The following is a 23,497-nucleotide window of genomic DNA, read 5'->3' as shown; positions in this document are numbered from 1 at the left end:
CGATATGGGGACTGCTTTTAAAACATTACTGTAAAAGTCACGTGCCTGAACCACCGTGGTAAGACAATGCCTCGTACCTTAATAAGTCATCACCATACCCTCTGGTATTTGCCATCTAAACTTAATATCACGTCATCTCAATTCTTGTGTCAAAAAAGCAAATTCCTTCCTTTTTCTTAAAATTCTTGCAGGAATCTCTTTTAAAATCAAAACTTTTTGCTCATCCATTACAAAATCAATATTATAGGAGGCCTGGATAACTTCATTTCTAATCTTTCTCTTTGTGAAATAAACCACCACATCTCTGGGTAATTTCCTTTGTCTTGCAATCCACGAATTAACACGGAAGATTTTATCTATATCTTCCATTATTTCATCTGCTGGTCGCTCCAACACCCCTTCCAAAACCTCAGAAACCATTTTCGTCAAATTTTCCTTAGGATTTTCTTTTAGGCCTCTGATTCTCAAAGCAAGCTCCATCTGAAAATACTGTGTCGAAATCAAATCATAATCCATTTTCGCTATCATATTTTCAGTTTCTGTCATTTTAGCTTCCATTCTAGTATCATTTTGAACAAGATCTTCCACTTTTTCATCCAAAATCTCAATGCTTTTAGCCATATTTAACGTTGCAGATGTGATGTCTGCTCTCATTTCTGCTAATTTCTCTGTAAACGTCTCCTCCAACTTTTTCTCCATTATCTCAACAAATTGTTGCATTTGCTTTTCCATAGTTTCTTGGAGCAAACTTTGCAAATCTTTTACTGTAAAAGCTGATACAGATTCAGATGCAGAGGACAATAACGTTTTCGCCGAAGACTGCTGCCTCAGGGCAGGAACTTTAGAAGATATAGTCGCCATTTTCACCCTCTATTGTTAACTACTCACTTTCACATGCAGATTCAGCAAAGTCCATTGAGTTAAAGATCAAAACATCATCTTCACCAAAATCTCCTGCATCGCTCTGCCTGCGTCCTCGTTCTCATAAGCTCTTCCTTGCTAGCAGGGATGGTTGCGAACGCCCTGTTCTGCTCCAAAAAACCCGGAGCAGAGACGCCTCGCAGTCCGGAGCATGCCCAGGCTTCGGGGGGGCTCAATCCTTCCGCCACCAAAACTCTAAGTTCTGGCGGCCCCGGAGAGCTCTACCCCTACCTGGATGCTCACCCCCTCCTCTTCTCCCGAGGTGGGGGCTTCCAAGCCGCCGAACAGCTGATCGGCGCTGTTTTCAGCGGTTCTACGGAGCCGCGAGGCTGACAGCCAAGAAATGGCTGCCTCCGGCGTCGCCTTGCCATCCGGAAGCCCGATATATGCAATGTTATCTTCATTTAAATGTCAAAACGGTTTGTGGCTCCAAGTGTTTTCTTTTCTGTGGGAAATGGCTCGAAATGGCTCTGAGTGTTTAGGGTTGCCGACCCTGATCTAGCCCAACAAACCAGGGATCTATTGAAACAATGTTGCAGCATGAGAAAATAAGCACTGCTCAAAATGAGATGCAAACTACATTAAAATTAATTCAAGAATCAATACAAAAAACATGAAGAGACAAAAAGTAATTTTGATAAATTAAACGAACAAATCTCAGACATAAGACACAAGCCACCAGGCTTCCTGGCAGCACATCCCGCAGGGGAGGTCTGCTAGGGAGGCGATGGTCCAGCGTTGTTTCTCCCCCTTGTGCGTGTGTGTGTCGGACCCACGGGGAACAGCTGGTAGAGGCAGCGGCAGTCCGGCATTGTTTTTCCCCCTCCTGTGTGTATATGTGTGTGTGTGTATGTGTGTGTTAGACCCGCGGGGAACAGCTGGTAGAGGCAGAGCCAGTCTGGCGTTGTTTCCCTCCTCTCGTGTGTGTCTGTGTGTCAGATCCGTGGAAACGGCTGGTGGAAGCAGTGGCAGTCTGGTGTTGTTTCCTCCCCTCATGTGTGTGTGTGTGTGCGTGTGTGTGTGTGTGTCGGACCCGCGGGGAATGGCTGATAGAGGCAGCAGCAGTCTGGTGTTTCCCCCCCTCGTGTGTGTGTCAGACCTGTGGGAACGGCTGGTAGGAAGGCGGCGGTCTGGCGTTTGCCCCCACACCCCGTGTGTATATCGGGGCTCAACACAAAGAGAGACGCAAATGCTGGACTGCTGCCACCTCTACCAGCCGTTCCCTGCGGGTCCAACTCACACACATACACACACACAGAGGAGAGGGAGAAACAACGCTGGACTGCCGCTGCCTCTACCAGCCATCTTCACGGGTCTGACACACACACACACACACGGGGGGGGGAAAACAATGCCAGATCGCCACCTCCCTAGCAGACCTGCCGTGCGGGATGTGCTGCCAGGAAGCCTGGTGGCCCAATGAGCGAACTGTGCAGACCACGGCCCATCGGCCAAGGCCGGGCCAGCTCCAGGATGCCGCCAGAGTCAACGAGCGGCTCGATGTGGTTCTGACATCGTCGGCACAGCCGAAGCACAGAGGAGCTAGTGGAGGCGGGCCAGCGCCGGGGTGAGGAGTCCCCGCGGCTCGCAGTTCTTGGCACCAACAGGGCAAGGGACAAACCGGCGTGGCAGCTGTGGGGAGAGGAATCCTTGCAGGCTGAGATTCAGAGGGAAAGAAGTTGGTGCGGAGCTGCAGGAGGCGGTGGCTCGCTGGTAAAACTAACAGACTTGGAGGCACCACGGCTGGCCTTTCGAGGTGCCCCGGACCTTCATTGACTTCCATGGAGACGAATGGTAATGAAGGGGCCGACTGGGGCAGATTGAAACCGCTGCAGGATGGCTTTGAGTGGTACAGAGAGAGACGCAAACACATCTCCACAGGAGAGGCAGCAAGGGCAGAAGACGAGGAGGCAGCGGTGGCTCACTGGTAAACCAACGGACTTGGTCTCTCTTTCTCTCTTACATACACACAAACACGGAGAGAGAGAAAAGGGGGAAAAGAAGGAGGGGGTCTGGCTTTAAGTGCAGGATGGCTTTAAGTGCCAGAGAGAGAGGCAGAGAGACACAAACGCTTCTCCACAGGACAGGCAGCAAGGGTAGGAGACTAGGCAGCGGTGGCTCACTGGTAAACCAACTGACTTGGTTTCTCTCTCTCTCTCTCTCTCTCTCACACACATACACAAACACACAGAGAGAGAGACAAGAGAGGCAGCAAGGGCAGGATATGAGGAGTCAGCCTATGTCTGTGCACACGCACAGACTTAAACGGAGGCTTCCAAACCTGACAAGCATACACATGTGGATATCTGCAACCAGTCGTTGCAAAAAATAGGATAAAAAGGGGGAAAAGTGGGCATGACTATTTAAAGACCCCCACTTTTCCTTTCCTTCCTCCTTTTTGGTAGTGTTGACTTCTGCTCCTCCAATCCTGGCTGCTCCTCGCGGTCCCTGCCTGCCAGCCGCTGCATTCAACTTTTATTTGCTTGGTGGACTGGGGAGAGAGGTGTTTCCCCAATTCTTTCCACTCCTGCTGTGGCGATTTCTGAGAGCGGGGAGTAGCTACCTGCTGGGCAAGCCCCAAAAGCTTTCTTCCTCTCCCCGATCTTGCCTTTCTTGCTCGCCCTCTGATGTAGGCTTCTGCTGGGTTTCCTCAACCTCCCGCTGCCCGTTTTATTTTAATCCCACCACCGCCTCCCTCTTTCACAAAGCCTCGAAAAATTTGCAGCAGCTCCTTCTCCCCGTCAGCCTCGTCCTCCACTCCCTTGGAACCTTCACGCCAAAAGGCGGAAAGAAGAAAGTCCCAGAGAGGGAGACCGCTGGGCGGGGGGAGAGCAGTCTTTTCTGAGGGGAGGAAAAGCCAGGATGGCAAAGCTGTCCATACCAGAGGTGGACGGGGACAGGGCTGGTGCATGTCTTGCCTTAGGCTCCACTCTTCAATCAAGCCTGTTGTTATGCGCATGCACCAGCACATTTTACAGCTCCCAGTTTTTTTGTGTGTGACGGAACCAGTTCCGAGTGGCTCTCTCGCTGTTTCAGGTTGCCGACCCCTGCCCTAAGGACATGTCCAAGGATATTATCTGGGCCTGCTGCTTTTCGAATGTTAACTTTCTGCAGTGTTTTCTGGACAGAGATGACATTAAAGTTAAGCACTTGCTTGTCAGGATGGGAAACAACTTTCCTAGCAGGAGTGCTATTTGATGCCTCAAATCTTCCCAAAAATGTATTCAGCTCATTTAGGAAGTCTGTGTCATCCTTGCATCTCGATAGAGCCACTTTATATAATCCATAATGGCTTGGATTCCTTGCCACATTTGCCTGGTGTTTGTTGGGTCCTGAAAAAAGTTCTGAATTTTCTGGCAATGGGTTTGTTTTGCACCTTTTATGGCACTTTTCAAATTAGCCAACATGTTGCCGGATTTAAAAGCCACATTTCATGTTTTCAGCATCTTGCGGAGCTCATAAGTCAGCCACGGTTTTTCATTTGCCCTCACACCAATGCTTGGACACTGACATCCTCTATGTGCTTTTGGATATATACAGACACCTTGGTGGCATACTCAACATTTATATGTTGGTTATCAGTTGCTGCTTCTTTGAACATGTCCCAATCCGTGCATTCAAAGCAGTCTTGTAATGCTTCTATAGCTCCCTCTGTCCAAACCCTCACCGGCTCTCCTGTAGGTTTCACTCTAATAAAGGTTTATATGCTGGACTAATAAGCAGCACTGAGAGATGGTCAGAAGGGCCCAGTTGAGGGCAGGGGATAGCTTTGAATGCATTCTTGATGTTGGAATAAGCAAGATCCAGTGTACTGACCCCTCTGGTTGGCAAAGTTCACATATTGATGGAAATGTGGCAGAGTAACTTTCAAATCAACTTGATTAAAGTCCCCCACTACAATAAATGCACCCTCTGAGTGAGTAGTTTGTAAGTTACTGATGGTATGATAGAGAACCTTCAGGGCCTCTTCTCTGTTTGCATCAGGGGGAATATACACAGCTGTGATAATGATAACAGAAAATTCTCTAGGCAGATAGAAGGGTCTGCATTTGATGGTCAGAAGCTCCACTTCAGGGGAGTACAGACTTGAAACCACCTTGGCATTATTACACCATCTGTCATTTATATAAAAACAGACGCCCTTTCCCGGGATTTGCCACTAAGAGCAAAATTCCGGTCCATTACCTTCAGTAATAATTAGGGAATAATTCAGGAAAAGATGAATTCATTTAGTTTAAGAAAATATTACTTTTTGGAGAATTTCTAATAGCAAAACCTTTTTCAAAAATATCATAGGTTTGCATGCTATATGTACATCAGTTTTATTAATACTTTGGCTGGATTACATGGAACTGTGTTATTATAGCAAGTAAATAAAACATTTGGTAGCCAAAAGTCAATATATCAGCAAACATATACTTCACATTATTTCATATTTTCTAAACACTACTGCTGTGCAAAATTTCCTGTAGAAATGAGAACACACTTAAAATAAACAATAAATGTGAATGGCAGGCATAATCCATACAATAACTGTATTGGGATTGTGCTTTCATGAAATTTGTTCATTTATAATCTTATAAATATAATAAATATTGGCAGTGTGCCACAGAATGCAAAGGAATGTTTGCTAGTTAAGACATAGATTTACATGTTGAGAACATCTCTTGAAAGTGTATGAGTCTACCACTTCAAAAACACAAATTGAAAAACTATAAACGATACCTCCCAAGTTAATTGCACTTGAAATCTACCCTTTCAGAGATAATTTTGTAAATGTAGACAGTTTGCAACTGAATCTTCTAATGTGCTCTGAGTGAACACATCCACTAGAATTCAAGGCTGGTATATTTAATTTTTTTTAAAAAAATTACTGAATTGCCTGGTTATACAACCTTTTCATTATAGCAGAAAATAGATAAGATAAAAGCACTGACCTGCAGGATATAGCAAGTGCACAGAAATATATATGAGAGGGGAAAAAATATAGGTGTCATTTACTGATGCGAGATCATTGTAACCCATCCCTAGATTGGACAGCCATTTGTCTGAAATGGTATAGGGTTTCCTGCCTGAGCAGGGAGTTGGACTAGATGACCTCCAAGGTCCCTTCCAACTTTATTATTATTATTACTAACATTTTATTTCATCTGATTTACAGTCATGACCATTTTAGTTAATCTCAGTTTATAACCTACTAAACTGCCTTGTATTAAACGAAGTTGACTGTTATAATCTGGAATGATCCCACAGACTATAAATTACTTTTTTGTGTCAAATTTAAAATATATGTCTTTATAATTATATTATTACTTCATGGTCTCTTCAACTAAAAAAAATGATTGTAGGACTGTCCCGTGCAGAGGTAGGAAACCTAAAGCCGTCTAGAGCCGCGTTTCTTAAACTTGGTAACTTAAAAATGCCTGGACTTCAATTCCCAGGATTCCCCAGTCAACTATTTTCCGCTGGCTCTGTAATTCCAGAACAAAATTGAATTAGACGGAAACTGCCCGGATTCAAGGGATCTTCGTACGACTTTGTAAACTAACCTATAAAGAAGTGGAGAACGACTAATACATATGCAGTGTGTCTCTAACTCGGGGGGGAAGAGAATGAGGCAATAAAGGAAAAGAAGCGAAGTTCTTAGAACGGTACTTACATATGAATAGGAAGGAGCGTGGCTCACACGTCCCGCAACACAACAAGGGCGCTGCCATCTTATTTTGCGCTGCTCCTATGGCGAGCAAAAGGCCGACTCGCGCATGCGCAGAACCACCCATGTGGAGAAGTTCTTTGATAGAAGTTAGATTGAAAATCTGCACTCCATCGGCGAGCAAAAGGCCGGTTCGCGCAGGCGTAGAACCACCCCAGTAGCTTAATAAGGGAGTTAGCTTGAAAAAGGGGCTGGGGTTTGGTTTGATTGAGGAGTCTGAGGAGTTGCAAGAAAAAAGGTGGGTTGAAATGTTTAGCTTGCTCTCCCTCCTCCTTTTCCAATTATAGGGAGAAATGAGATCCTTCCTAAATTGTTCAAACTGTTTTCCTACTTTATTATGTTTTCAAAATACGTTTTTCCTTGCCACGATCATAAGCTATTTTTTTGGGTGCGGAGTTGCCTAATTTTTTAAATAGATTTGAATACTTTTTTTTATAATTCTGTAGTTACAACCTAGATCAGGGGTCTTCAAACTTGGCCCTTTTATAACTTGTGGACTTCAACTCCCAGAATTCCTCAGGCAGCGTGCCTGACCTAGATGGTTCTTTTCGTTATTGGTTATACTAAGTATCGTATCTTGCTGAAATTACAGTCTTATTTATTATCTGATTATACTTTTGTTTTTCCTCTACAAGCTGAATGAATAAAAGCTAACAACATTCACTATCTTTCTTTCCCTCTTTATTATCCCTGAAAAATGTGGCATTGCATTCTGGGATAAAATTTGAATCAGGCTGTTAATTTCTCTTTCAAAGTTCAGGTGGGAGGCAACAAAAAACAAATCAAGTCTCAGAAATTTGCACTTTTTTGAAAAAACGTAGTTTTATATTTTGTTAGCATGAAAATAGCAAAACAATATTGCTACTTAAAAAAAAAGTTTATGCAGAGTAGAATGCCATATAAGTTATAGGTTTCTATTCACCCCTTCCCTTCTCTCCCATTTGGCATTTATTGCATTAAATTTTTAAGAATATATTTTTATTAAACGTTTTTTTCTTAATACAGATAGTCCACAACTTACAACCACAACTGAGCCCAAAATTTATGTTGCTAATTGAAACATTTGTTAAGTGAGTTTTGCCCCATTTTATGTCCTTTCTTGCCATAGTTGTTAAATGAATCATTGCAGTTGTTAAGTTAGTAACATGGTTATTAAGTGAATCTGGCTTCTCTATTGACTTTGCTTGTCAGAAGGTGATCACATGATTTCAGGGCACTGCAATTGTCAAAATATGAATCAGTTGCCAAGATATCTGAATTTTCATCTTGTGACCATGGAGATGCCACAAGGGTCATAAATGTGAAAAACAGCACTTTTTTCAGCGCTGTTGTAACGTCAAACAATCACTAAATGAACTGTTGTAAGTCAAGGTCTTCCTCTATAAAATAGAAATAGAAATAAAGACAATGGAAAAAGAGGAAAGGGGACAGAGGCGATAGTCAGGAAAGAGGGAAAAGAAAAAAAATAGCTTCTGGGATTTTTTCAGTGCAGTAAAGGTATACAAGGTACACAATACATTTATAGTAGCAACTTTTTACTTATATCAAATAGTAACTCCTAGCCATTTTTAAAGCAGTAACACAATCGTCACAACGCAAAATCATTTTTTTCTCTTTCACGCAGAAAACCAGAAACTATTTCCAAGTAACTACAAAACTACATTCTTGTCCCTAATTATTCAATCAACTTCATCATCTCCAAAAATTCCATCATTTTTTTTCAATCCATTCCTCCATTGTGGAAGTTCTTTCCATTTCTGGGCATATAAAATTCTTAATGTTATCAACATATATAGCAACAAAGTTGCATTTCCCCCCCAATTCTTTAATAATCCTAGAAGAAAAGTTTTCAGTTTCCATTATAAGTTTTTTTAAAAAATATTCTGATTAAACTATTTAATTCTATTTTAAAGTGTATTTATTTGTATTGTTTTAACTCATCCTGTAAAGCGCCCTGAGTCCTTCGGGAATAGGGCGGTATATAAAATCAATTAAATAAATAAATAAACCATGAATCTGTTCCCAATATGTCCACAATGTATGATAAAAAGTACCTAAATTTCTAATAAACATTCCACACAACCTTTTACATTTTTGGTAACCTATTAAATTCCACTGGCACATCATTTTATAGAAATTTTCATTACATTTATAATTCAACATAAATTTCAGTCCTTTAATCCACATATTTTCCCATTGCTCTAACATTACATTATAATAATTTCAGGTGTGCCAACCAAATTCATGACCTTCTATATCCAGTAACCTCTCATACTTTAGAGCACGGGTGTGAAAGTCAAGATGTCATGTGACATGTCGCGATGTATCACAACTTTTCCCCCATTGCTGGCAATAGGGTGGGCATGGTTTTGGTGTGATAAATCCGGCCCGTGGGCCAGCAGTTTGACACCCTTGCTAGAGTCACTCATTCCTTCATCAGAACCAAACAGCATGCCTCAAAATGCAATTTTAAATCCAGAAGACCCAACCCCCTCTTTTGTTCTTTTTTTGGCTTCCTGTAACAATTTATACTTAATTCTTGATTTTCTTTTTCCCTTGCCAAATAAATTTAGAGATGTCCCTTTGCAATTGCTAAAATGGAGCTTTAGTCATCAATATTGGCAATATTGATTTTATTAGTTATATGGATACCAAAATAAATTCTTCAGTTGAAAGTTTTTTCTAAAAACAGATTTTAAATTTATCTGGTCACTGTATTTATTAAAAATATTTACATTTTTAAAAGCAAATACACTCAAGTTACCTTGATCAGTAAAATCTGCTCCAATAGAAGCATTGTAAGAATAAAATGTCAATGCTGATTAAATCCAATAATGCCAATAATCAAAATATCCAGCCCAAACAATGCTAACAAGATGACTAGGTAACCATATAATTTAGACAAATTATAGAATTATATAGTTTTGAGTCAAAATGCAGGTTTTAAGTATCGGGACCAAGCAGATTTCTACTTATTACATCAAGTTTTCTTAATTTCAGTATAATAGTATAATCTAGTGTTTCTCAATCTCAGCAACTTTAAGGTATATGAACTTCAGCTCCCAGAATTCCCAGCATTGGAGACTTCCTGAAGTAGAAGTCCACATATCTTAAATTTGACAAAGTTGAAATATCTTGATCTATAGTAAGATCTTTTAAAATGTGTGCCAGAAAAATTTTGCATTCGATAAAGAACATGATACGCCTGTGAGATATTAAAAGGGAGAAAAAAATCACTAGAATGTACAATGTTCTATCGCCAGAGTTCTATATTTTTTTTAACAGATTCCTTGGCATGAAAAAGTTTGAAAATCCCAGGCTTCCGGTTTGCGTGCGTGGATGTGCAGGAAGGACACTCTCCCCACCATCCGGTCTTTCTTCCTTGGAGGACCCTGAAAAGGGTCAAAAGTTGCCCTGGAGGGGTGACCACCATGAGGAGGCCCTCCCTGTGATCGTGGAAGGGCAGAAGCCCTCCGCTTGATCCAGAGCAGCTCTTCTGGCTTGAAGAAGAAGAGATCGGCCATGATGGCTGATCATTAAGCCGTTCCCTGCCGAAAGCCAAAATCACCATCAAGCACAACAAAGCAATCTGGAGGATTTGGGTGAGACCTTACCTTTCTTATTTCCCTAATTACTTTCCTATGGGACTCTTCTGAAAATCTCCTCCCCACCCACCTCTTGAAAGATCGGCAACTGCTTACTTGGGGAACCAAAACTTTAAAGCCTCAAAAGAAATCAAATGACTAAGCTAAATAATTAAGCAACCCTATTTTTGGGCCACTAAAAAGTTCTTATTTCTGCGGGGACCTACTACCTTATTTACTGTTTAAGCTGTGAAAGAAGGGGAAAAGAAAAAAATGGATTAATTGGATAAAAGCCTCATATTAGTGTGGAAAAAGATTTTACATGCTAATGAGGACATCTTGTGGCAAAATCTGGTATAACAAGTAAACCTTTTCTTTATTGTGAGATCTGGCTATAACAGATTTGTCCTTGACATTAAAGATAAGAATTGGGAACACCTGGCACCAAAAACAACCTTTAGGAATAGTGGAGGTGGACATTCACTGACTCTTTATCAAAATAGCCTCCATTAAAGACCTATCTGTAAACATCTAAGAAATAGAGGAATATATTCCACCACTTGACTATAAACTTATACTTGAAACAATCCTGGCAATGACTGAACAAATGAAAGGCAGACTGAAAGACAAATCTGACAGCATAAATTCACCATATGAGACTCCAACTGATGAATTGACAACCCAAAAACTAACAGAAGAGGAGGAAATTAACAACAAAATAGAGGACTCTAAAAAAACAAGTACAATCTACTGAGAGCCTTGGTGCCCAAACTTTGATTCCAGATATAAAAACTACAATTCAACAAACAACAGAAGCTGAAGAAAGCAATACTAAGATGGAGGATGCCAAAGGCCTTCAAATACAGTACATTAAGAATCTAACCAACCAAACAATAACTATAACACCGGACATTTATTTATTTATTTATTTATTTATTTATTTATTTTATTACATTTATATACCGCCCTTTCCCGAAGGACTCAGGGCGGTTTACAGGGACATGACCTCTTACCTAAGCCAGATGGGACTGAAAGAAGAAAACCAGACTGAATTAATGACAACTATACTACGCCAAACATGGAGATTTGATCTATTAGAGCAGGGGTGTCAAACTCAATTTCATTGAGGGCCGCATCAGCATTGCGGTTGCCCTCAGGAGGCTGGGTGGGTGTGGCCAAGGTGGGTGTGGCTTACTGGGTGGGCATGGCCAGCTCTACATTGTTCACATCAAGGGTGCCTATGGGGGCCTGGGCAGGAGTGGGACAGATCTGAGGGTCTCTGGCAGGAGGAGGGTCTCTGGGCCAGGGCCAAGGCAGTGGGGGCCTTTCCCTCACTGTTTCCAGGATGGCTTCGTGGGCTGCATGAAACCACTTCGTGAGCCGGATCTGGCCCCCGGGCCTTGTGTTTGACATGTCTGTATTAGAGTGACAATTCAATGACTATAAAGGGGTCGCTCTCTTTGAAAAATTGACAACTGGATGGTTTCCCTGGATTCAAACAACATGGGTAGGAAGAAAGGGAGACACATTTGAGAAGTTAAAAGCAATGATATGGAAGCCTGCTTGGCACAAAAAGAATGCTAGAGTTAGATTTTAAAAAATGGGTTTTTTCTTAATGTTGGGGTTTGTAATAATAAAGCTTAAAATCTCTTAATGGGCCAAGGGGAACTGTTAAAATATATAATCTGATTTTATATTTAGGACCTAGATTTCTAAGGGAATGAAAATTAGCTTTTTGAACATAACTTTGAATTATATTATAGAACTTGGAATGACACAACAAAAGATACTTTGTTAATCATTGATGAATTACAAAGATGACAAATAGAATATCTTTTTGAAATATAACAAGAATGCACTTAAATGAACAATGTACGTATTTCAGATATGATAATTACTATATAATGAAATAGGGGAAATGTGGGTTACCCGAAATTAAGTTTTTTAGATTCTATAGGCTAATTTGGAGCACTGTATTGAAATTAGATAAAACTTAAAAACAGGACGTGGATAAGTATATGTGAAAATGTATTGATAATTGCTCTAATTGACTGTGTCATAACCAGATTTTGATATTGTGACTAAGGGAATTGGAGATGGAATTTTTGTTGATGTACCCTGAGCTATGTACAAAAAGATTTTGTTATTAGACTTTTGACTATCCAATCACCACATTGCTTGATAAATATTTGGATGTAAAATTAGAAAATTAATAAAACTTATTTTAAAAAAAGTTTGAAAATCCCTGACTTAGAACACAGTAGGATGGAGAGTGATTTTTGTGAGTTTTTCTAACATTTCCTTACATAATTGAGAGCTAGAAATCATTGTGGGTTATTGCTAGATCTGTGTCTATCTTTGGCCTGCCTTTTTCAACTTTCTTTTTTTTAATGTACTTTATTTTTTATAATAACATTCTTTAGTGCTTAGTAAACAGTGTGTTAGGTCAGGGCTTTTCAACCGGTGGTACGCGTACCAACTGTGGTATTTTGGCACGTGGCAGGTGGTACACAACCATCCTAGAGAAGTGTAGCAGGGGAGGGGAATGAGCCAAAGTGACCCAAGTCTGAGGGAGAGGCAACTGCAGCTGCAGGACTGTGGTGCATATTAATAAACATGGAGAGGGGGAGAAGGGAAAAAGAACAGACTTCCTCTGTTGCAGTAGAAGGAAGCATTAACATTGAACCTCAACTCTTTACTTTTCCAGAATATTATAAACTAGCCATTTCTATAACAACAAATGAATCTAATCAGTAAAACCCAAAATCCTCCCTTTTTTTAGTCATCAAGTTTTAGACACCTTGCTAAGCACTGGTGGTACTCAAATATTGTCATGTCAAGTGGTACAATCTGTGAAAAGGTTGAAAAGCCCTGGTCTAGGTTCAATGTTTAAAAAACTAATGATTAATTCTATAATTCCATAATCAATATGTTAATTAGTGATATATTTCTTTGATCTTCTTTTCATCCAATGGTATTCTTCTTTTATCAACATTTAGCAAATATTCTTAAAATTCAATACATATAAAGTTAAATATAAACCTTTTTCTTGTATTTATACAAATAACAGTAACACTAGCACATAACATCTTTTTTTAAATCCGTTTATATTTCAGTTGTATTTATAGTGATCTTATTAAATTAAGGCCTGCCTTTTTCAACTTTCTGAAATGCTTTACACTTTCTGCTAAATCTTTAATATGAAAGGAAGAGGGAGGAGGCCCTGATGCCATCTTGTCAGTGGGGTAAAGTAACATGGCAAGAAAAGAAACATATCTTTGATATCCATTTGCTCATCCAGTAAATCAAGCATCCTAAAATTGGTGCCTTCCAGATGGATTGATGTACCAGTCATTTTGGCTTCAAACTGATGGAAACTATAGTCCAGTGCACTTATTGGGGAAGTAAAATATCCTAATAGCTTCAGTGAACAAATTTTCTTGCACATGGAGAAAAATGGAAGTTGGTTTTACATACTCTTAACTTTCATTATCTTCTGTTTCTTGTTTAGTTTCTAAAATGCCCCGCCAAGGCCATAAAACTACAAAACGCACTTCTGTTCTTCCAATATGCACCCCAGTCAAGGACTCTTCATGTCTTCCACTCTCAGTGGACTACAGCAAACTAAAGAGAGCCCAGTTACAACTGCACTGTAAAAAGCTGGGTCTTCGTGCCACAGGAAAGGTGAGAGAAGATTGTCCCAGATTTCTGTCTTATTTTCTCATCACTATTGATTATTATATGAGAATCTGTATTTGTACAGTTGCAAACTCCTATGTGATTATCTCTTCCATTGAAAAAAATGTCTGTTTATTGAATTGTTTATTCAAAAGCAATTGCAACCACTCCTTTATTTTGCATTATATTTTTATATCAGCTTTTTCTAACTCAGTGTCATTTAGATATGTTGGATCATGGTTATTGCTTTATTTATTGCATTTGTACACCTTGTGCTCAATGTATACATCTCATCATGGTGGTTGGTAAAGCACTGTGGCTTTATTTGAACTAGTTTGTTAGACTTGTTTAACACAGTACACTTGGAATTAGTGGGGATCCATCTGTCTTTTAGGTTTCATAGAAGAGTTATTTCTATGAAATGTAGGTGGGTTGCCTCATGCCTGCAGAACCCCATCAGCTTTGACATTGTGAATTGCCAATAGGTTCTTTCCCCTCCTTCTGACCCTGCCAGCAAAGGTGTCTGGTATCACTCTTAGGATTATTGAAGCTACTGAACTGCCAGATAAATGTAATCATTTTATCCTCCTATTAGTACAATTGTTATTTTTTTCTTCTCAGAATGTTGAACTTATAGAAAGGCTGGAAGCTTATCATGAAATATCTTCATTGAAAATCGCTTGTAATAAAGAAGAAACAAACAAGCCAGAAGAGAAATCTGACAATCTTGAGGTTAGTTCCAGATATAGGTTGATGGGATTTCAGGAGGGGGATTTTATTTATTTGTTAAATTTGTTTGCCTCCTGTCTTGCTGTGGGGCTACTCTAGGCGGCTTACAGTAATAAAAAGGACGAAAAATAAAAGGAGTGTAAACAGAACAGAAGTAAAATAATTGAACAATAAAATAAGCAGTGACAAAGGAACACAATGAGAATAATACATCAATATGATAATCAAAAAGATGGATGGGTGGAGAGCAGAGAGCAAGCATGACGGAGCAGTGGGGGAGGGGTGAAGTCTGTCATCAATCTAGCAGCCACTTCTAGCATGGAATTCCCTCATCTGGTGCTCAGGCCAACCAGCAAAGCCATGTCTTCAGGCTCATGTGGAAGAATAGGAGGATATGGGCAGATCTTACCTTAGAGAGTAAGATGTTCCAAAGGGCAGGCACTCCAGCAGATAAGGCTCTTTTTCTGAATCCTGATAGTTGAAGTACTTTGACTGACAGGATATGAAGTCGATCCTCTCTACTGGCTCTAGTAGGATGAAATACTACTAGAAAGAAAAAATGATTAGAAAGGAAGTTGGTAGAAGCAATAACTTGCTTAGAAGGACAATACCTGGAAACTCTAGGTGAGGAAAAATCAGGTTTTTTAATAATAGAGGTAGACTTCTAGCTATAAATTTATGAAAACATTGCCACTTAACATTGGTGACATTTTATTATATGAATTGGTAATCTGCCTTAGCAAAACGTAGCTTCATATACTGTTTTCTGAGATATTGAAAATAAGCCTTTCCATGAATACATATTGATAAATTTCTCATGATTGTTTCTGACTATAAAAGTTTCATTTAGCTATTTTATCTCTGAATAGTGAAAAATGGTAGTGAGCAATAAAAGAGCCTTTTGCCTTGATGTTCTGTCTGTGAGCATTGCAAATGTAGCTACGTGTCTTTCTCAGAACAGTTGATTTAGAAAGTCTGTTCTATAATATTGCTAATTCTGATACCCAATTCCAGACTCTTGTGAAGACCCCTTCTGCAGAAATGACCAAGAATATAAAAACAGAGACCTTGGAAGAGAAAACAGGTGATCAGATCTTGGATGGTAGGGAGAAGGGAAGGAGCCAGGGCAGAAATGAAAGCTTAGAAATAATAATGGCTTGGTTGAAAGAATTTGGGACCGTGTTCAAAATGATTAGATTCCACAGAACAGAATTAAGGAATACTAATAATACCAGATCTTGAGTCAGCCTTATTTATCTTTTAGATATGGTCCGTGGTTGGTGTGTGGTCCATGGAATGGTGCTGTATCTTCCAGCATCCAGCTGGGTTCCTTTGTTACTTCACAGAGGCTTGGTTTGTGTCCAGGATGGAGAAAATATGGTCCCTTTTCATCTATCACCATTGAATATTTCTGTACCTGAGGGATTGTTGGACAACTATGTCTGCATGGACTGTTTCCTCAGGTACAACTACCTACCCTCCTTGTGAGTCCTCTGTCTCAAGAATGGGAAATGAACATCTGATGTCCTATGCACGGTTACCCATGCCCTCGTCACTTCTTGCCTGGATTACTGCAATGCTCTTTACATGGGGCTGCCCTTGAAGAGCACCCGGAGGCTTCAACTGGTGCAAAATGTGGCCGCGCGGGTGCTTATGGGAGTATCTCGGTACTCCCATGTTATACCACTCCTGTGCGAGCTGCATTGGCTTCCGGTTACCCTCCGAGTGTGATTCAAGGTGCTGGTAATAACCTTTAAAGCCCTACATGGCTTAGGCCTGGGGTACTTGCGAGACCACCTGCTGCCATTGTCAACCTCCCATCGCCCAGTTCGCTCCCACAGAGTCGGCCTCCTCAGGGTTCCGTCGGCCAGGCAATGCCAGCTGGCGACCCCCAGGGGGAGAGCCTTCTCTGTGGGTGCGCTGACCCTCTGGAATGAGTTGCCTCCGGAGCTGCGGATGGCCCCTGACCTTCGGTCCTTCCGCCGTGACCTGAAGACGTGGTTGTTCCAACAAGCGGGCCTGGACTGACTACGATTTTTAATTAGGCTTTTTACTGGGTTAAATTGTCTTGTAATTTTGCATTTATTGTTTAATTCTCTTTTAAATTTTTTACTCTATTTTTTTTTTAATTTTTATTGTTGTGAGCCGCCCTGAGTCTTCAGGGAGAAGGGCGACATATAAATTTAATAAAATGAAATGAAAATGAAAATGAAATGATATACTGTTCTCAGCATCCTTTCTTGTTGTCTATGGGTGCAAGTACAGCTGTTGAGATTTTAGTTCAGTGCTTGTTGTTTAATGCCTTACTGATTTATTATAGGAACCAAGAGAAACGAAAGAAATGTTGCATACACCAGCAAATCCAAAGGAAAAGTAATAGAGTTTATACACCCCAGAGTGCTTTAAATAACCTTTCCCCTTTGAGGAAAACCACTTCTTCTTCACTCCTTGCAACTGATGGTTCTAAAGAAAAAAGAAGGTGAGTTTCATGTTTAAGGAACTACCAATCTCACGAGTATTTGTATGTTAGGGATTATAGTGATAAACGTAGTAAACCTTAACTTAATGGACCGTTTGTGGGAAGTAGTGTTCATATAAGCAAAATTGCCCTTATGTATAAATTTATCTAATTTGCATGAATTATATCATTTACACAATTATATAATAAGTTATGTCATTGCATATTTATTCAAATATATAAATTGCATCATTTACATTTCAAGGCTTAGGAGACAAAGGAATTTGTTGCACATAAATCCAAATTAAAATATAGTTTATTATGATATTGGAACTTTCAATTGTTTATAAATGCTAGTGTATTTTAAAAAAATCAGTGAAAAATTGAAATACATATAAAAGATTGTTTGATTTTTCTTTTATTTAAGAATTAAAATAAGGATTTACTTTTTATCAGAACAAGAATATCATGCTGATAATAGCATCCTATCTATTCTTTGCCTCTTTCCTACTCAGTGAAACATACATGGATAAAAGCAGTCTTGTAGTCTCCAGGTTTGAAACTCACATAAGTATCTTAAATTTGTTCAAGGAAAATTGGAAATAACCTCAGCACTAAAGAGAAAACCATCAAGATTGTTAGATTAGTGTTGGAAAATTACTGATATTGCTGATATTATAGGCCAGGGGTATCAAACTCAATTTCATTGAGGGCTGCATCAGCATTGCGGTTGCCCTCAGGGGGGCAGGTGGGTGTGGTCTGGGTGGGCGTGGCCTACTGGGTGGGCGTGGCTAGAGTGTGTATGGCCTACTGGGTGGGCATGGCCAGCTCTACATCGTTCGCATCAAGGGTGCCTATGGGGGCCTGGGCAGGAGTGGGACAGATCTGAGGGTCTCTGGCAGAAGGAGGGTCTCTGGGCCAGGGCCAAGGCAGTGGGGGCCGTTCCCTCACTGTTTCCAGGATGGCTTCGCGGGCCGCATGAAATCACTTCATGGGCCGGATCTGGCCCCCGGGCCTTGTGTTTGACATGTCTGTTATAGGCAATCGTAGTTATGGCCTATTCTGATTTTAAAAAAGCAAATACAGATTGGGAAATCAGATAACTCCAGTTGATCCTGGAGGCTTCTTACTGCTCACTTTTCCTCTGACTACTCTTGCCCTATAAAAAGACCTGCTGTATCCTGCTGTTTTTCAACCACAACTCTTGTCTTCTGAAATGTGGGTAGAATACTATGAATACTGTACATATTGAAAAAATTACACCATCTATTACACCATCTATTCTGTTACAGTGAAAAAGCTGTATTTTTGTTTATCATTAAAATTTTATACTCTCAAATACTGGAGTTTCATAGTAATTCCAGTTAAAACATAAAAATGATTAATTATATTAAACTAGCATACATTAAGAATCATCAGCATATAAAAACTTGTTCAACAAAACACTTTTTACACTTCTGAAATGTCAACAAGAAAGTTGAGTCCCTGAACAAGGTGCCTGTAGAGTCAAGTCACTCATAGCTTATGTGACCCACTCCAGAGAACTTTAATGAAAAGGGAGGTTGAGGATAGTAATGATGATATTAGATAATTATTCTCTAAACTAAAATGAGCTTAGGTAAGCATTTTTTCTCCTGAAATATTTTTTTTCCTGAATTAGATACATAGACGGTGGAATACGTTTACATGTATAATCCTCAATTAATGACCACTTGTTTAGCAACCATTCAAAGTTAAGATAGCATTGATCTAGGAGACTTGTTTGTTTGTTTGCTGTGCTCACTGTTGAGCCACCAAGCCAGCCTACTCATTAGCTGCACACCCAGGAATTTGATGCTGGTAACCATCTCCACAGGTAAATCATTAATACACAGAGAAGTGTGGCTGTGCCTGCCTTTTCTGAAATCGACAATCATCTCTTTGGTTTTTCCAGTGTTTAGAACTAGGCTGTTTTCCTTACACCAGTTCACCAACCCCTAAACCTCCTAGCGTTAAGCTTCCACCTTGTCATCATGAATAAGGCCCACTACCGTTGCATCATCTGCGAACCTCACAGTATGGTTGGTGGCAAACCTAGTACAATGGTCATGAGTCAACAGGGTGAACAGCAATCGACTTAGGATGCAGCCCTGAGGACAACATGTGCTCAAGAAAATGCTATTAGAGGTATTTGTTCCAGCTCGCACATATTGGGGCCTGCTGGTAAGAAAATCAAGAATCTAGTTGCACAAAGGGGTGTTTAAGCTTAAAAAGCCCAGTTGGTCTACTAGATGCTGGGGAATGATTGTGTTAAATGCCGAACTGAAGTCAACAAACAACAAATGCACATGAGTATTTCTTTCCTCTAAGTGCTTCAAGCTCAGATGGAGAACGGAAGAGATAGCATCCTCCATACAGCAATTTGGTCGGTAGCATCCCTGCAGTCAAAACAATTGCCACTCATATTTTTGGTAACTTGCTTGCAGTTAAGATAGTGGCAACATCATTGGGAAATTAAGTGCCGCCACGTGTTTATTGGACCCATGTCCCTCGTGGCTGGTGTATGCGTCTTGAGAGGTTACACGAGGCTGGATCCTAGCAGTTATCAATGCCTCACTGAGTGAAGGGTACTTCCCTGCCGCCCTGAAAGAGGCGGTAGTAAGGCCCCTCCTTAAGAAACCTGCATTGGATCCAGCTATTTTAAACAACTTTCGTCCTGTCTCCAACCTTCGCTTTCTTGCAAAAGTCGTTGAGGGCGTGGTGGCACGGCAACTTCCTTTGGTCCTGGAGGAAACTGAATATCTGGATCCGTACCAATTGGGTTTCAGGCCCGGATATAGCACGGAGACGGCATTGGTCGCACTGGTGAATGATCTCTGGCGGGCCCGAGATAGGGGTTACTCCTCTATCCTGGTCTTATTAGATCTCTCAGTGTCTCTTGATACCATCGACCATGGTATCTTGCTGCGTCGTCTTGAGGGGCTGGGAGTGGGAGGCACCGTTCTACGATGGTTCTCCTCCTACCTCTCGGGCCGTTCGCAGACGGTGTTGGCAGGAGGGCAGAGGTCAACCCCAAAACCCCTTAGTTGTGGGGTGCCTCAGGGATCGGTGCTCTCGCCCCTCCTGTTCAACATCTATATGAAGCCGCTGGGTGAAATCATTCGTGGTTTTGGGGTGAGGTATCACCAATATGCGGATGATACCCAGTTGTTCATCTCCACCCCAAACCAACCCAGTGATGCCCTCGATGTGATGTCCCGTTGCCTGGAAGCGGTACAGATTTGGATGGGAAAGAACAGGCTCCGGCTCAACCCGGCCAAAACTGAGTGGCTCTACGTACCGACATCTCGTTTAGTTCAAGAGGTTCCATCTTTGATTATAGGAGGAGAGATATTACCTCCCGTTGATAGAGCACGCAACCTGGGTGTCCTTCTGGATTCACGACTCAGTTTTGAAGATCATATTGGAGTCGTAGCTAGGGGGACATTTGCCCAGATTCGCCTGGTACACCAGTTGCGCCCCTTTCTAGACCGAGATGCCCTACGTACAGTCACCCACGCACTCGTTACCTCCCGTATAGACTACTGTAATGCTCTCTACATGGGGCTGCCCTTGAAGACCACCCGGAGGCTTCAACTGGTGCAGAGTGCAGCTGCACGGGTAGTGATGGGAGCACCCCGATACTCCCATATTACACCCCTCCTGCGTGAGCTGCATTGGCTACCGGTTGCCCTCCGAATGAGATTTAAGATGCTGGTTCTTAGGCCCAGGATACTTGCAGGACCATCTGCTGCCGGGAACGAATTCCCATCGCCCAGTACGCTCACAGAGAGAAGGCCTCCTCAGGGTACCGTCGGCTAGACAATGTCGGCTTGCGACCCCCAGGGGAAGAGCCTTCTCTGTGGGAGCGCCAGCCCTGTGGAACCAGCTCCCCCCTGAGCTCCGGATGGCCCAAGATCTCAAGTCCTTTCACCGCGGCCTCAAAACACTCCTTTTCCACCTGGCTGACCTAGACTGACAGGGATTTTAATTATATTTACAATTCTAACTTTATTCCTTAATTTATTTCAAATTTTATTTTTAATTTACTGTACAGAGAACTTTAAGTTTTGTTGTTGTTAGCCGCCCTGAGTCCCTCGGGAGATAGGGTGGGATATAAATCCGATTAATAAATAAATAAATAAACATTCCATTGCTCACATGACCCCTCATTGTGACCTTCACTGCCAGCAAAATTAATGAGAAAGCTGGCAGGTTAGAAATAGCTGTCACATGACATCACGCTTTATGATCACATTACATAGCAACGGAGCTGCTGTTCCTAATCACCAGCAGCAGTGAATTGTTAAGTGAGGATTGCCTATATATAAAATGCTTATGCAGCAGAACATGATACTACAGATGTATATGTTATCCAGGAGAGGACAAGTTATAAAGCAAATTCCAGATCCTCTCAGTCACCATTTCTCCTATCACATTCTTTTCCTGATTTAAAAGAAACTTAACAATAACTCAGGCTTTTGTTTTTATATAAAGAGGAATAATAATTAGAAAGGTCTTATTTTACAGTAGCTTGGAGGAATGACATTGCTTCACTTGGCTAATACCTCTTCTTTCACATTATCTTTTACCTGCAGAACTATAGAGATTAAAAAACTATACCATCCCCAAGAGGACCAGTCCTATGCTCAGCGGGTGAGTGTCAAGCAATGAGGAGCGGGGGAGAGGTATTACTAAGTCCTCAGTAGTAGCATTCTGCTTGCATGGCTGCTTAGGGGAATTCACTACAACAATGGTGTTGTGATTTAAAAATGGTGTAAATAAATTCATGAAGAATATCAGTGATCATTAGTCAGGAAAATTTATTATTTCTATATCAGGCAATAAAACTCTTCAGTATTGGTTCATTAGGAATATACTTGAGAAAGTATCCTTTTGTTTTTGTGGGCTCCTCATAGACTTCTCATTTATTATTGGGTGGCGCAAATTTGATCCAATATTGTGAGGCTTTTAGGGGTTTCTCCTTCATTCCCAAACTTGACTCCGTCCCATATAGGAATATGTGTCTAAGATCAGCTGTTCCTTTCTCAAATATTTTCATCATTCTAACCAGTAATCTAGTCTGGTTGATTTGCAGGTAGGAAAGGAAGAACCTTCTATATCAGATATGGATATAACTCATTTCCCAAAGGCTACTTGGATAGCCTAATAATTGATTAATAATAAAACCTAATAATTACTTCCCAATTATTAGGAATAAATAGCCTACTAATAGCTTATCACATAGCCTAATCATCGCCTAATAATTACTTCCCTCCATGTAGATGTAGTATCATTAAGGACTATGCATTGTGTAACTAACTGACAAACCGTACATAAGAGTAGTCCTTAATGGTACTAGATCCACATGGAGGGAAATAAGCAGTGGGGTACCACAAGGTTCTGTCTTAGGCCTGGTACTCTTCAATATCTTCATAAATGACTTAGATGAGGGAATAGAAATGGAACTATCAAATTTGCAGATGATGCTAAGCTGGTAGGAATAGCCAACACCCCAGAAGGCAACTCCAGTTCCAAAAGGATCTTGACTTGAACAATGGGCCCCGTCCAACAAAATGAAATTTAACGTAGAAAAAAGCAAGATTTTACACTTAGGCAAGAAAAGTGAAAGAGATAAGATTATGTGAAACCTGGCTCAAAAACAGTAACTATGAGATGGATCTTGGAGTCCTAATGGGCAATCACTTAAATATGAGCCAGCAGTGCACGGCATTAGCCCAAAAAGCTAATGCAATCCTTGGTTGCATAAACAGAGGCATAGAGTCAAATTGCATGAAGTATTAGTACTGCTTTATAAAACCTTACTAATACACTTGGAATATTGCATCCAGTTTTGGCCACCACATTAAAAAAAAGATGTTGAGACTTTGAAAAAGTTTAGAGAACTGCAACTAAGAAGGTCATGGAAACTAAAACATATGAAGAACAGTTGAAGGAATTGGATATGGCTAGTCTAGAGAAAAGAAGGATTAGGACTGACCTCATAGCAGTGTTCCAGTATTGGAGGGGCTGCAATAAAAAAAGAGGGAGTGAACCTATTTTCCAAAGCACCAGAAGGCAAGACAAGATGGATGGATGAAAATTATTCAAGGAGAGATGCTACCTGGAATTAAGGAGAAACTTCCTAACAGTGAGAACAATTTAACCAGTGGAACAGCTTGCCTTCAGAAGTTGTGGGTGCTTCATTGTTGGAGGTTTTTAATAAGAGACTGGTCAGCCACTTGTCGAGGTGGTATAATGTCTAGTGGCTTTTAACCTTTTCACCCATTGTACTACTTTTAGGATATGGCAATGTCTGAGTACCACCAGTCACCTTGCAAGGTGTCAAAAACTTGATGATCCCCCCCGCAAAAAGGAAAAAAGTGATAAAGTACA

The 23,497-nt window shown here is 40.9% G+C and overlaps 1 protein-coding gene across 1 annotated transcript in view; it reads right to left on the bottom strand.

Moving 5' to 3' along the window:
• Positions 1–6,671, bottom strand: part of LARS2 (leucyl-tRNA synthetase 2, mitochondrial) — a 91,089-nt gene extending 84,418 nt beyond the window's left edge. Inside the window, exon 1 of the mRNA XM_081344617.1 lies at positions 6,581–6,671. The gene's annotated coding sequence lies outside the window, so the exon portion shown is untranslated. The remainder of the gene's footprint in view (positions 1–6,580) is intronic.
• Between the last annotated feature and the right edge of the window lie 16,826 nt (positions 6,672–23,497).

Source organism: Vipera berus, assembly GCF_964194415.1.
Source record: "Vipera berus genome assembly, chromosome: Z".
Lineage (NCBI taxonomy): Eukaryota > Metazoa > Chordata > Lepidosauria > Squamata > Viperidae > Vipera > Vipera berus.
This window is presented reverse-complemented; position numbering and strand designations above follow the sequence as displayed.